This window comes from Mustela erminea, chromosome 8, assembly GCF_009829155.1.
Source record: "Mustela erminea isolate mMusErm1 chromosome 8, mMusErm1.Pri, whole genome shotgun sequence".
In the NCBI taxonomy this organism is placed as follows: Eukaryota; Metazoa; Chordata; class Mammalia; order Carnivora; family Mustelidae; genus Mustela; species Mustela erminea.
Window position 1 is genome coordinate 36,148,971 of NC_045621.1, and position 14,662 is coordinate 36,163,632.

A 14,662-nucleotide genomic window follows, 5' to 3' on the forward strand; every position below is an offset into this window, starting at 1 on the left:
TGCTCTCCATGGTGAACTGTTCCTATTACCACGTGGCTGCCCAAAGAAAGTCATCTGAATTAACGGTACAGCATCAGACTTGGGGTCTCTAGAATGAGGGAGGTGGCAGCCCCTTTCCTTTGTGTTGTTCACACCACGTGCAGAGAATGAGCCATACTTGGAAAAGGAGAAGAGAAGAGGGTGTGAGGAACCAGCAGGGTTTCACGGTGACCTTGAAGGGCACAGAGCGCCAGCTGCTGTGGGATGTCTTGAAGAAGATTGATTAGTTCCTCTGAATCTGGTCTCCAGGACTGGACTGCAGGCGGATACAGACTACGGGTTTATCCCATTAGAACAAAGCTATCTCTGACCACCTTGAGAAGTGAATTACTTATTCCTGGAAAGAACCAAGGTAGGCTGAACCATGCCTGGGAATGGGGGTACCTTTCAAGGTCTTTTGCAAGTGACCTTCTGTGATGATTCCTGATCCTCATTTAACTGGTGAACAACAGTTTATTGTCCTTGGGCTTGACAGGAGGGATGCGGTGGTGAACCCTCAGACTGGGCAAGTAGGGAGGAAAGAACATGGACAGTTTCATGCCTGTATGCATGATCACTTGCTCCCAAGACCTAGAATTCAGATTCAGATTAATTCGCACGATGTTTCCTTTTATATTTTAAATATTTTTATTTATTTATTTGACAGACAGAGATCATTAGCAGGCAGAGAGAGAGGGGTGTAAGCAAGCTCCCCGCTGTGCGGAGAGCCTGATGCAGGGCTTGATCCCAGGACCCTGGGATCATGACCTGAGCCAAAGGCAGAGGTTTTAACCCACTGAGCCACCCAGGCGCCCCTCCTTTTATATTTTAGAGGCAACCTCTCCCCCTTTCCCTTTACCTCTTCCTCTCTCTTTGTTCACGTGTCCTATGTATTTCCCTTCTTCTTGGCCTATTTTTAATGCCTCCTCTTTCCTTGTCATTAACCATCTGTCTCTGTGACTTTTCTCTCTCTTTTGTCCCCTATTCTTCCCTTTATCTCCTTCTTGTCACCCACTGATAAATGGGTGAAATTAGTACCCATATTAAACAATATTTAAGCATTATATTTATATGGGCATATATCAAAATATCTGCTCATCTTTTTTATATTTTCAGTTACATTAGAAGGATTGAAATATTGAAATAAAAAAAAAAACAGATTTCTTCTCTCCTCTCAGCCAGTTCTCAAAGGTGAACTTCCTGTCTCAGCCTTGCGTATGGGAAGTACCGAGCAGGTTACACTATCAATATATCACGTATTCTATGTTTTGTTCCTCAACAGTGAATGGCTTTCTTGTTCTGCTGTGGTTGATCAGGTACTCACATTTCTAGAACAATAACATCGGTAGGACAGCAAGTCCTGAAAGCCAACTTCACTTCATTGTTTCAAAAGTGGTGGTTTCCACGGTGAAGAAACGCAGTTTGAATTTTTGTTCTTTTCACCTGTGGAGGTTAACACTGTGAGTGAATTCTGAGAGCAAGCATTTCAAATAGTTCTGCTTTAACATGAAAATGGAGAGCACATAACAACATATTTTAGGAACTTTTACTTGGAAAGGACTAAAAAAAGATCACTCTCGGCAATTGCTACATATTAAATAGCACTTTCTGCTCCAACAGAGAAATAAATCAAAATGGTAGAGGAAGCAGGGGTCACATGAGAACCCAGGTCTACCATCAGTAACTACTCAACGAATATATCTGGTTGAAGCCGAGACGTAGTCCAGAAGTTTTAATGGGAAATTAGGCCTGTGTTCTAAAGGGGGCTTTTGCCCAGATAACTTTCTACCTCTAAAAAGAAAATCAGACTGCTGTAATCTTTCCTCTGGCTCTATGCCCTGTTAGATAATATCACAAATTCTTTGCTTACCGTTCCTATAATGTTGCACATTTTTTACTCATTATATTTCTGGAAAAGATATGACCAGCTGCCAAACTGCCAAACAGATCTGTCAGTTGTTAAGGGATGAGGAACCACACTCGGTGATGTGTGCCAGGTACTATATTCGGTGGTTTACACTCATGATCTCACTTATTTCTCACGACAATCCTTCCAGGGAGGGGTTAGCATTATACACACGGGATGCTGAGGCTGAGCTCTGGGAAAGTCAGGTCTGGGGAGTCGAGCAGGGATTCAAGCTCCCAGTCCTGTGGCTCTAACAGCTCTCTGACCTTTCTATTGCAGCGGAGAACAGAGCCCTTGTCAGAGTTTAAACACCCTTTCCCCCATTCTTTTTGAAAGAGGGCTAGGGTGGTAAGGTCACATAGGAAATGTATCCTAGAAGGATGTCTGGGAGATGCAGTCTTGGTTTCCAGAACAGCCTCCAGCTTGCAGTAAGGCCTGATTCAACCCAAGGGGTTTGGAATGGACTAGAAGGAGCCTGTAGCCAATGCTTTGCCATAGACCATACTTTTGGCTTCTCAACACCCACAAATACCCATCTTCCTGCACGTAAACTTTCAAACCACAGCAACAGCAACAAAAAATGCCCTCATTGTTGTCGTGAGACCATTCCCCAAAATGGAGAAGCCCTCCACAATGTTATCCAGCATCAGCAATCATCTCTGGGTGATGTCTTTCATCTTTCAGTTCAGGCTCAGCCTCTGTTGCTTTACTATAACCCACCAGCAACATTACAACCAAGCCCTCTGTAAAATAGTCGGAAAAGGGAGGGAGGAGGAAGCTACGTACGACACAGCAGGGAGGGCAGGAGCCCTCTGCCTGCCGCAGTGCTCATTTCTGCAACCGATCCTGTGGCTTTGTTCGTTATTTGTTATTTCTACCTTTCTAACTCCACTTCCAGTTCTGGGCTCCCTTTGCCTCCAGCCAGCCCCTAGGTTAGGTTTCTTTATTCAAGCAGGAACTGAAACTTCATTCTTGAAGGGCATAGATCTTAGGGAGGTCCTGGTTATATGGGTTCTCATGGTCATCCATTGACTTTTACCACCTGACGAGGTGTGGTATAGAGACTTTCCACAGGGCTGCTTCGTTTGCAGAATGTTCTCCCATCGTTCGACTGACTTAACAGGAACTCCATTTCCCCCTGATAACCAATCGAATCCCCTCAGTCAATGCGGCAACCCTCTTTTTCTTTGACCTGTTTATCCAGGGACACAAGGAACCCAAAAGGGTCAGAAGGCAGTTCTTGGCCATAGTTTTCCATAGTTATTCCAATATATATATATAGTTGGCCATAGTTATTCCAATGTGGAATACTTTTGTCCTTGGGATCTCAGACTTCTAAACCAGTAGAATAACAACTAAAAAGATGTTGAGAGAACTTTAATCTAATAAGACGGGATGTTAGGAGATGCCACGCTCATTTCCATTTCAGAATAATGCATTCTGACTATGGGAGAATCAGTATCCAGTACGTTGGTGGTTCAGAGCGGATAACCGTTATCAGAAACAACACACCCTAATCTAACCCAGCGTTGCTTTCCACCTGGTGCTGGAACTGAATGCCCCCACGCTGGTTGCTTCCAGGTGGTGAAGCTGTGGTTAAGAGGAGGGAATGCTTTAACTGCCTCAATTCTTGTGCATGGCTCAGAAGCAACACTGTTAGCTAACATGATGATATCTTAGCCTGTTCAGGCTACTATAACAAAATACCACAACTGGGCAGCTTGTACAAGTAAAAATTTATTTCTCATTTCATTTATTTATTTATTTATTTATTTATTTATTTATTTATTTATTTCTGGGGTCTGGAAGTCCAAGATCAGAGTGCTAGCTTGATCAGCTGAGAACCCCCTTTCAGGTCACAGAGGACCCCTTGCTGTATTTTCCTGTGGGGAAGAGGGTTAGGGAGCTCTCTCGGGCCTCTTTTTGTAAGTGCATTAATCTCGTTCATGAGGGCTCCACCCTCATGATCTAATCACCTCCCAAAGGCCTCCTGTCTGAATATCATCCCCTTGGGCATGAGGATTTCAGCCTATGAATTCAGTGATGGAGGTAGAGGGCCCCATGCCGTGTACAGCAAAGCATACGTCAGATTGTGTTGCAGGAAGAAGCATGGGAGGGAGAGAAGATTGCTTATCCTGCATGAGTGTCTTTTCCACTTTCCTGCCCTCTGCGGTAAGAAGTTTCACTCTAATTAACCTTCTGATTGTGTCACCAGGTCCTCGGGTTATGGTACACAAATGGGATTCAAGGTTGCTCGCTGCTGTGGGTGATGGGGACACTCAGCGGGCAGCAGGCAGGCCAGCCCAGAGGTGAGAAGAAATCCTGTCTGGGCCATGTCTTACCTGCATTTCTGTCTCTACCGCTACTTCACTCATTGCCCATGAAGCCAAAAGTGGAGTTGGTGGGCAGGAGACGGACTGACAGCTCCAGAGTGGGTTTACTTTGTTTTGTTCTTGATCGCCAAGACCCTTCACTCTGGGGGTGGGGGTGGGGGGACCTGTGTCTTTGGTAAGCACTCATGTGGACATAACAAATATTCTCACACTCTGGCCCCGTTCTGAGATGGCCTTCTCTACCTTCGTCTTCTCTAGACTTCCTTGTCACCAAACTCCAGCATTTTCTTTCCAATTCCCTGAACCTTCTTCCTAGTTATTGCGGTTGCTCACATACCAGGCCCTCCTTCCCGCCTGGTTGCCAAATAGACTTTGAGATGAGCTGTTTCAAGTCCTGTCCTGAACGTGGATTTTCATTCCCCACTGTCCTTGTGAGTTACTTCTAAATGGAACTGACGCTTTGCAGCTGTCCACTTCTAATGTATGAAGCCACATTTAAATGATGCTTAAATTTTTGCCTTCCTCAGTTTACTGGTGGGCTCCTCACATGGCTAGAAGTGTGGGCAGAAGAAACAACGTCAGTGTAGCCATACAGACACCCTTGGGGTATAATCTTTGTTCATGCAACTGATTTATGCCTTCAGGATGGGCTCCTGCTGGATCCCATGAGTGCTGCTTGATCCTCCTGACTTAAAGCTTGACGAGCCAGGTATTATCCAGTTCAGGAGGGGCACCTCCATCTACAAAGCCAGCTGGTTTTTTGGTCAGGGATTTAGTCTCTGCTAGGGCTCCCGAGCAAGCCAAGCACTATCTTTCTAAAGAAGATGTACTTAAAAAAGAGGACATGGTTTCCTTTGAAGCCCAGTGATTTTACCTTCATGGCTGTCCATAGGCTCTCTGTACGTCATCCTGAACATGCTTTGACCCTTAAGCACCAGGAGGTGGCGCTGTTTCCAGCGGGAGGAATTGAGAACACTCCTTTGGCCAGGCTTACTCCAAGTCAGCCGCAGTAGAGGCTACTCAGAGTTGAGACTTTGAACTCAAAGCATCCTAATAGTCCCACAAGGGTTTTTGCCTTTTAACTGGGTGGGGGGCAGGGTGCAACATCTTATTTTTCTCTTTGAAACTGATATCCCAACAAGCTTGAGAATGCTGGTCTCGCACAAACATCTGTAAGGTGGCAGATCCTTATATTTAACAGAATTTATCTTTAAATCACTTTACAGATGGGTCATGGCAGGGTATCCTGCAGCTTGTTGCTTGCCGCGTCTTCTCAGCCCGGTGTCATTACCTAGCGAACCAGCGTCATCTCGTGGGCCAGGTGGTGGGTGGATGGGTAGAGGCGGGGGATGGCCAAAGTCCCTCTGTGCTATGGACTCTCAGTATTTCATCCTGCAGTGGTTACTGCCCCAGCCTGGTCAGACAGCCACTCCCAGATGCCTATCTTTGAGGGTGTGTTGCCTCCAGTCACTTTTCTTTCCAATTAATGATCGGGCAGGAGTTTATTTTGAACTCAAGGGATTAAAACGGGGGGTAAGTTTTCCAAGTCCCTCGAGGGCTAGAAGAACAGATTTTGACCAGGGACTTCAGGCATGTCGAAACTCCCCTGCAGAGTGGGTGAAGCAAGTGTGTGGCCAGCTCTGCCACGGTCAGAAAGCAGGGGATCGGGACACCGGCCCACAGCAGATGGCCATGGAGGACGCAGTACTGTGGGCATTTTGGATGGCCTGCACTCTGCTTTCCTGCGCCCATGAAGTGAGAGACCTCATGTGGAGCTCTATTAAAGCTGCTGCGGAAAAACTCTCCCTGCTTGCATGACTGAGGGGCGGAGCTTGGCTGCAGCAGGTGCTTCGATGCCTGCTGGGCAGGACACTGATCAGCTCCCAGATGGCACAGGAGCCACCTGTTTGGTGGAAGTCAGCCCCCCCCAACCCCCCACCCCCCGTGGGAGCTGGCTCGGCTCAGAGGTGACCTGCAGGCTCCAGCAGGCACGAGGCCACCTGCCAGTGGGATGAAACAGAGCTGAGTGAGCCTTCCTGCCAAAGTGGCCATGTGAGAGTTTGGGAAATACAAAGACTTATCAGCTGATTCCCTTTGAAGAAGAGGAAGGGGAAGTCTTTCAAGTGCTGAAAGTGTTGGAAAACGAGCTGGTATGGGGAAAGGAGGCTGTCACATAGGTCCAGTTGGGGACAGCAATGTGGGACTGCAACAAGAGAGCGAAATAGATCAGAAAGGCAGGAGAAAAAATAAAGAAACTTTGAAAGAGAAGGGAGTGTGAGTGGGGTCACAGAAAGAGAAGGGAGGAGTAAAGGTCTGACCCCCCACTAATGATAGAACAGAGATGTGGGTTCTGCTACCCCTCCTGGCCATTACCCACAAATATTGATGCTCTGAGATTCTGGACAGTCCAGGGGATTTAAGCTCTGAGGAAAAGAATGACAACAACAATGGCTATAGCACCATGGGTCTCAAGTTCTTTATTGTTGAAAGTATTTTTGCATATATTGCCACTGCAAACAAGACACAGTGAGGGCAGTTTGATTTTTTCCCTTTTCCATTTTGAAATGCCACCTGTTAGCCACCATACATGGAGTATAATTATCCCCATGAAGTCACAGTCCTGGCTGACAGAGAGCCACACTGCGGTCATGTTAGAGTGTGTCAGGCATCACAGTCCTGCTGGGAGCCCAGATCTTGAGACAGCACAAACTCCATTTCTGGGAAGTAGTTCTTCCTTCATGGGGGAAGGTGTTACATTCTTCAAAGGAAAAGCAAGAGAAAATGGAATTTTAGTTTTCTTTTTAAAGAAAAAAATGTAGACTAAAAAGCAAAAAAGTTGGTTAAATAAGATAACTATTTTAAATAGCTGTATATAGGGGAGCCTGGATGATGCCATTGGTTAAACCTGACTCTTGGTTTTGGCTCAGGTCATGATCTCAGGGTTGTAGGATCGAGCCCCGATCAGTGGGGAGTCTGTTTATGACTCTCTCTGTCTCTCTCTTTCCGACCCTTCTCCCCAACACCCCTTCCCTAAAATAAATAAATCTTAAAAAAAAAAATAAAACGACTATACAGTCAGAGAAGGAGGCTTAATCTCAGAGTCTCAGTTTCTCATTTGTAAAATGGGGACAATAGTCCTCACTTTCTAGAGGTTTTGTGAAGACTGAATCAGGTCATCTTTTGTGTAATACACTTAACCCAGTGTCTGGCACAGAGTAAGCATTCTGTCAATGTTAATTATTATTATTGTTATCATAGCTAGCATATTTGGGTGTCATTAGCACTGCGGTGCAAGCCACATGTTTTGATTTCTTACAGCATGATCCTAAGATCAGGTAGCATGATCGTTGTCTTATTATATATTTAATAATTGATTGTTTCTCTTAAATATATTAAATTGTGGCTAAGAATATAGCACTAACACATAAGTTAAATGCAATCAATAGAAGACAATAAGTCTAGCTCACCAATATTGAACATTCTTTCAAAGCAAAGAGAAACACACCTTTAAATGACAAAACCTCAAGAAATAAATGCAAAATTATTTATTTTACAGGAATAAATAAATAAATAAAATTATTTATTTAAACAGGAATCAGTCTTGTGCACTGTTTTGGTATATCCAGGGAATGGTCTTCAAAGACGGGTTTCTGGAAGCCAGAAGAAAGGAGCGTACGCTTTAAGAGTGTGTACTCCTTTGCCCAACGACTTGGGCTCTGGACTTTGGAAGGCAACAGGTATTAGGGCTCATAAAGAACGTATGTACACTGCTGTCCCCTACTGCCAAGGAGGCAGCTAAATAATGATAACTGGATTGTAAGAATCCCTCAAAGTGGTCTTTATTCTGAATAGCGAGCTAATTATTTTGTGCATGTATGCTTCATAGAGTTAGAGAGTTCAGTTGTAGAAGCAGATCACTGCAGGATGATAATATTTAAGGGAAAACAATTTTAGGTGCCCAGAGACTTTAAGGGCCATAAGAACACTCCCTTATATTTCCATCATTAATCTGCACAAGAACCCCATGAGGCAGATACTATTATTATCCTCGCTGCAAGTGAAAGAATCCAGAAGTTCTAAAAGTGACTCTGCTCTAGGCGTCAGAACTGGCATTCAACTTCAAACTCCTCTGACCCAGTTTTGCGTCCTTTCTGGGCCAGGATGCCTTCTTCTAAAGAGCACACAGTCGTCAACAGCTTCGAAAGTTTGAGGCTCGGGCAAGTCTAACCTAATCATGTAACTCTTCCTCTCCCCCAGCCTCCCGTCACTTCTGCATGGAAAAGCAACTTGCAGGCAAATGTACTTCCCTAGCGTGAGCCACACGGGGAAGTTTAGGTGGGTCAAGGCTTTTGTGTGGGTAGCATTGTAAGGATCAACCCTCCCTTGGGCATGCTCAGAGGACTGCGGGCAGTCTGGGCAGCACACTGAGCCTGGCCATGGAAGAGGAGTGCAGAGAAACCTAGCCCATACCCAGCCTGGGTTGGCCGGCTGTGGGAGCCTAGCCCCGGCACCCTGGAACCCTAGAGTGGTGAAGGGGCGTCATTTGTAGTTCTCCAGCCCAGAGGTGACAACATTTTTATAATCTGTGTATAGGCATGGTGGGTGCTAGCCTGGCTCTGTGTGAAGCACTTGCTGGGTGTTTACCTGCTTGTGGGGGATTCCCAAGTCTGGGTGGGGGGCAGAGGGTTACCAGGGCACTGACTCCAAACCAACTCCCTTCACCAGCATATTTAGAAAATGACCCTTTCATCTGGGTAGATGGAGGAAAGATGGAAACGGTTTGTCACAAGATGTGGAAAGCTTACAGAGAACTCCTTTGGTGTTTTGGATCCAGGAAGAAGAAGGAGACTACTCTTCTGTGAGATGATGCTAGAATCCAGCAAGCCTTGTTCCTGCTTTACTGTAATGGGTGGAAATCGGGAAGAAATGGCAGCCCAATATGGATTAGAGGGAACCCCCTTGTTTCTTGTGGTCAAATTGGCGAATTTAGATATTTGAAAATTCTCAGGACCCATGAATGGGTCATGGGAGGTAATGAAGAAAGAGCTAGAGAGCCTTCCAGGATCTGCTGGCCTAGAGGAGAAAGAGCAGACGTGAGGCACACACTGTCCCGCTGGGGTCCAGAGCAAGACATGGTCTCATCTCAGCTCCGGGCTGCAGGGAGGGGGTGGGAAGCACCCTGGCAAGTGCGGGGGAGGGATTGCAAAGTAGGCGGGCAGGACCCAGGGTAACCGTGACTGAGAATTCTGGGTCCTTCTCCACAAGACATGATAAGTGGCTATGAAATGTTCAGAATAAACTCTATTTGAAAAGGACAAAGCAAATAACAGTTCCGAATGTAATGAGGTTTTATTTATTTATTTATTTTTAAAATTAATTTATTTTTTTTTCTAAAGATTTTATTTATTTATTTGACAGAGAGAGAGATCACAAATAGGCAGAGAGACAGACAGAGAGAGAGATGAGGAGAAGCAGGCTCCCTGCTGAGCAGAGAGCCCAACGCGGGACTCGATCCCAGGCCCCTGGGATCATGACCTGAGCCGAAGGCAGAGGCCCAACCCACTGAGCCACCCAGGCGCCCCTGCAATGAGGTTTTAAAGATGAAATGGCTTCCAGAGGAATCCCTGGATTGATCTGGATTTGCCGGAAAGTGGCCAGGTGCAGTCCTGAGAATGGGAGCTTGAGGCAGGAATGGCCTTAGTCCTGATGCGAAACCCACACCCACCCCATACGGCTGAACTGAGCATGTGGCGAAGGTGATTGGAGCCTGGTACGACTTTAGAGCAGATGAACTGGGAGTTTATCAGGTGGAAGGAATGACAGAATGAAAGCCCAGAGCGTGAAGAAGTTGGCGGTGTTATGCTGGAACTGAATGGAATGAAGGATGATTTGCCGATGAGTAACTCCGGCTGAGGACAAGTGACTTGCTCAAAGATCACTGATGGGAGGGCCAGGACTGGAACTTCCAACTCCCAGGCTACCGCCATTCACCAGCCTGGGGTTACTCCTTTGTGAAAACACGCAGGCAGCACAAAATGAAGGAACTACAGCATCAGGAGGGAGATGAAACTTCTTATCTAGTTTTGGCTTTCATCCAATTAACACTGTGTTCTGCAGTCATCCTGGCAGCTGGTCAAATTGTTTCAGCTAAAACACTTCCCGTGCTGGGAAATCCTCAGTACTTTTTGAGACAGCCTAGCCCATTACTGGACACATGGGTACAAAGTTCTTTGTACTGAGCCGAAATCTGTCTCTGGAGATCCGGTTCTCTCAACCCTGCCCTCTCTCTGCACGTAATCGGCTACTTCCTCTTCCATATGGACCCTCCACGTTCTTAAGCATCAGACACTGATAGAGGACCCACTGTGTATCAGGCACGGACATGGAAGGTGGTGTGAGGTCCATGGTCCATGGCCGCTCCCCTTGTTTGAACGTTCTCATGTCCTTACACAGCTTTAGTCTTCTTTGGACAATCTCTAGGTGTTGTTAAGATCTATAACCCTCTTGCCCCTTCTAAGTCCTCATGGGCCATTTCTTTAAGAAGTCAAATCTACTCGGATCTACAGACAAAGTAGTTACGTCTTAAGGAATGTAAGCTCGTTTTACTATTTATACTAATTATACTAATACAAACATAACTAGAAAGGTGTATCTATTGTCAGATACCATACAAAGGACTCCAAATTGCTTATATAGGGTTATCAGAGTAATTGTGGATCTAGATTATCAATTTAGATGAGAGCAATGGGCACACGCCCTTCCCCAATTTCAAACAAGCCACCTTAGGAAAATAAACGCTTATCACTGTCCTCATCAACCTTCATACTTGCAGAGTGTTTCTGAACAAGCCAGACTCGGAGATAACAACCCCATTAACTGGATGCCGGGGATCATTCTTATCTTTCCGATGAGGAAACTGAAGCCTTAGGGCTTCGGGACCTTGCCTAAGAGCCCACGGCTGGTAGATGGCCGAGCGAGGTCTCAGGTCAGGCATGCTGCTCTTCGTGACAGAAGCTACTGCAGTGGTCCTGTTAGTGCGGCCTGCAGGTCCCAGTAGGAGTATCTCAGAGACTGTAAATGCAGTCCTACCTAGGGACATGCCCCCCACCCATAAACACAATAGTTTCAAACCCACCTGAAGTCTGATCCTCTCTAGGAATGGCTTCCCCCAAATTATTGTTTTCAGAATTAGACCCTTTATACCTGAAACATGCCTAGCACTGGCAGGCCCTCTAAATATGCTTAGTGCATCAATTAGCGGCCCTTGGTGTTGCTGGTTTTCCGGTCCCAGATAAGATCAGGTACTCCACAGGTCCTTCAGGGAGGTGGAGGCAGGAATGGGAAGAAGTTTCAAAAGCCCGGATGCAGCCCCTCTGGGATGGCTGTACTGGGGTCCCACCGCCTGGGAGGCTCAGCAGACCTCTCTCGGTAGTCTTTGAAGATTCAGATCTCATTCTCTGTACTTTCTTTCCAGGAAGCAACTGTGCCTCTCTTTTCTATGGATGGGGGGCCCCCGAGACTAGTGATTATAGGTTCCCATTGATGCCAGGGCTCTTTCCAGGAGGAACTGGGTCAAATGGGAGCCACTGTGTCCTTCTGGAACTGCATTCCTGCCCATCAGTCTTGCCTCGGTGCTGAGCCGGATCCTCCAGGCTGACTCCTGCCTCCCTCCCTGCGTCTTTCTCCCCTCCTTGCCTCCCTCTCCCGCTTGGAGACATTCCCCCATCCCGAGCCTTCCTTCACGCTCTGATATCCACTGGTGTCTCTCAGCCCATCAGAGCCTCTGAAACCCAATTAGGTTGAGAATTCCAGTTTCTTCCCACACTGTTTCTGGGTCCTACTCACATTCTCGGATGTGACCAAGCCGCTTACTGTCCCTGACAATCAGGGAAGACTTCAGGATATATAAAAGGCCTGAAGGTAGGGGCAGAGCGCCCACCTTCTCTCAGGCCTGGCCCACCATCGTAACGTATTGTACCAACTGAGTGGTTTTCCAAATTTATTGTTCACCAGAATCACCAGAAAAGCTTGTTTAAACAGGGATTGTCGGGCATTCGCTACCAGCATTTCTGATCTTGTAGGCGGGAAGGTGTGGTAAGAATTTACATTTCCAGCAAGTTCCCAGGTGGGACTATGCTGCTGGTCCAGAGACACACTGAGAACAGAAACCCAGTGTGGCTTCGATCCACCAGACAGAATTACTTCGGGGGAGTAAAGTTAATGATACTAAATTTTTTAAGCTTCTGGCTGCTCAAGGAAGGTGTCAGTGGGAAGAAACCCAGAGTCAAATGTTACATTTATATATACAAATCCATTATGAATGGCAATTGTTGCCCTAGTGAGTCAAGGGTCAAATCAATACAGAATGCAAGAATTGATGGAGAGTATGATATGACTTTTAGGAAGGTGTCTAGAGTAACCCTGTGAGGAAGTCATACCAAGTCTGCCAGACACTAAGATGAGCACCTTTCACTTGAACAATGTAGTTTTGTTTTTGTAGATTTCTGTACAGCATTCATGGCTATTGGCCATGAATTAGCATGGAACAGACATTTACTCAGGTCGAGAGAGATTCATGCAGTGCCTTCCAGGAATGAGTACATGGTAAGTCAATTACGCATAGCTTTAACCTCAACGTAAGCCAAGGCCAGAAGAGAAATCTGTCCACACTCATGAACTTCACTTACTTCTCTTTGGATCACCACTTCATTTGCAGAGAAGCCTATTGCCTCCCGAAAGGGGGGGGGGGCTGAGGGGACTTACACTGGATACTTGTGGCAGGATTCTGGGCTATCAAGTCAGAACACTAGGAATCCCATCAGCAGAGACTATCTAGGTGTTAGGGAGGAAATGTGAGAGAACTTTGGGACAGTCGGGATGTTTTGACATCCAGATAAATTACTCTGGAGCAAAGACAGAGAGGAGGGCGCTGACCCCTAGTGGGGATGGGGTCTGGGAAGATGGGACCCCAACACCAAAGGCCTGTGCCCCAGAGTCGGTACAGAGGGCCCTGGATAGGACGTGAAGGTGGTGAGGAAGTTCTCTAACTTATGTGGGAGAACTTGGCTTAAACTCTTGGGGCCAAAGGAAGGATATCAAAAGCTGCAGAGCTGGAATTTTTTTTTAAGAAGCAAAAGGACAACCTGTTAAAGTTTGGTTCATGGAAGTAAGAGAAATCCTTTACCTGGAACAGAAAGACAAGAGCCACTTAGGAAGTGCAGGAACTCCTGGAAATGGAGGGAGTGGTGATGATAGGTAGGTAACAGTGGTGGAGGCTCTTGGTCGCAACTAGAGGAAGATGGAGGTAGAATTAGAGGTGAGACAGGGAGTGAACTTGAACTTGGGGATCTCTTAACAAAAGTGGAGACAGATGGTTCCGTGGTTGTTATCTATATCCTGGAACATTATGAAGCCTGGCTTGTTCTGTGGAAAACAAAGGCCACTTTTTATTGTGTAAGAATTTCAAACTTATGGAGAAGTTGCCAGAGTAGGACAAGGAACTTCTCAAAAAGAGTCCTGTGCCAGGCGGGATTCAGTATTTTTCTCTCAGTGGCTTTATTGTTTCTTATTCATCCACCTATCCAAGCGCACTCATGCGCACGTGCGCGCACACACACGCACACACACACACCCCTACACATAAATATAAGATTTTCAAAACCATTTGAGAGTTGATTGGAGGTATCATACCGCTTTATCTCTAAAGAAATCAGTGTATTTTTTCTACGAACAAAGACATTGTCTTATATAATCACAGCACAATAATCAAAATCAGGAAACTCACTACTGATACCATATAATCTAAACGACAATGTCTCATTCACTTGTCCCAGTCATGTCCTTTACAGATAATTTTCTTCCTGGTTCAGGACCCAGCATCACTCAGTGCATTTAATTGTTCTATGTCTTTAGTGCCTTTAATCTGAAGCCGTTTTCAGTCTTTTTTTTTCTTGGCTTGACAGTTATTTCGTACAATTTCTGTAACTTTGGTTGCCCTGATGTTTCCTCATGATTAAAGGGACAGGTTAGGAATTCCAGAGAATTGCTGTGTCCTTATCATTGCCTTGTATAACGAGCTATGAATGTCAGTTTGTCCCTACATTGGGGATGTTAACTTCTACCCCAATGGTTAAATAAATGGTGTCTACTGGATTTCTCCATTGTAAAGTTACTATTTTTTTGAAGGCCTCTTTAAATGTCAAAAGCATAAACAATAAATGGGGAAACAAAATCCACTAAAGACTTTATTCTTTTTTTTTTTTTTTAAAGATTTTATTTATTTCATTTGAGAGAGAGAGTGAAAGACTTGGGGGAGGGGCAAAGGGAGAGGGAGAGAATCTCAAGCCAACTTCCTATGAGCAGGAGCCCACGGTGGGGCTCAGTCCCATGACCCTGAGATCCTGCA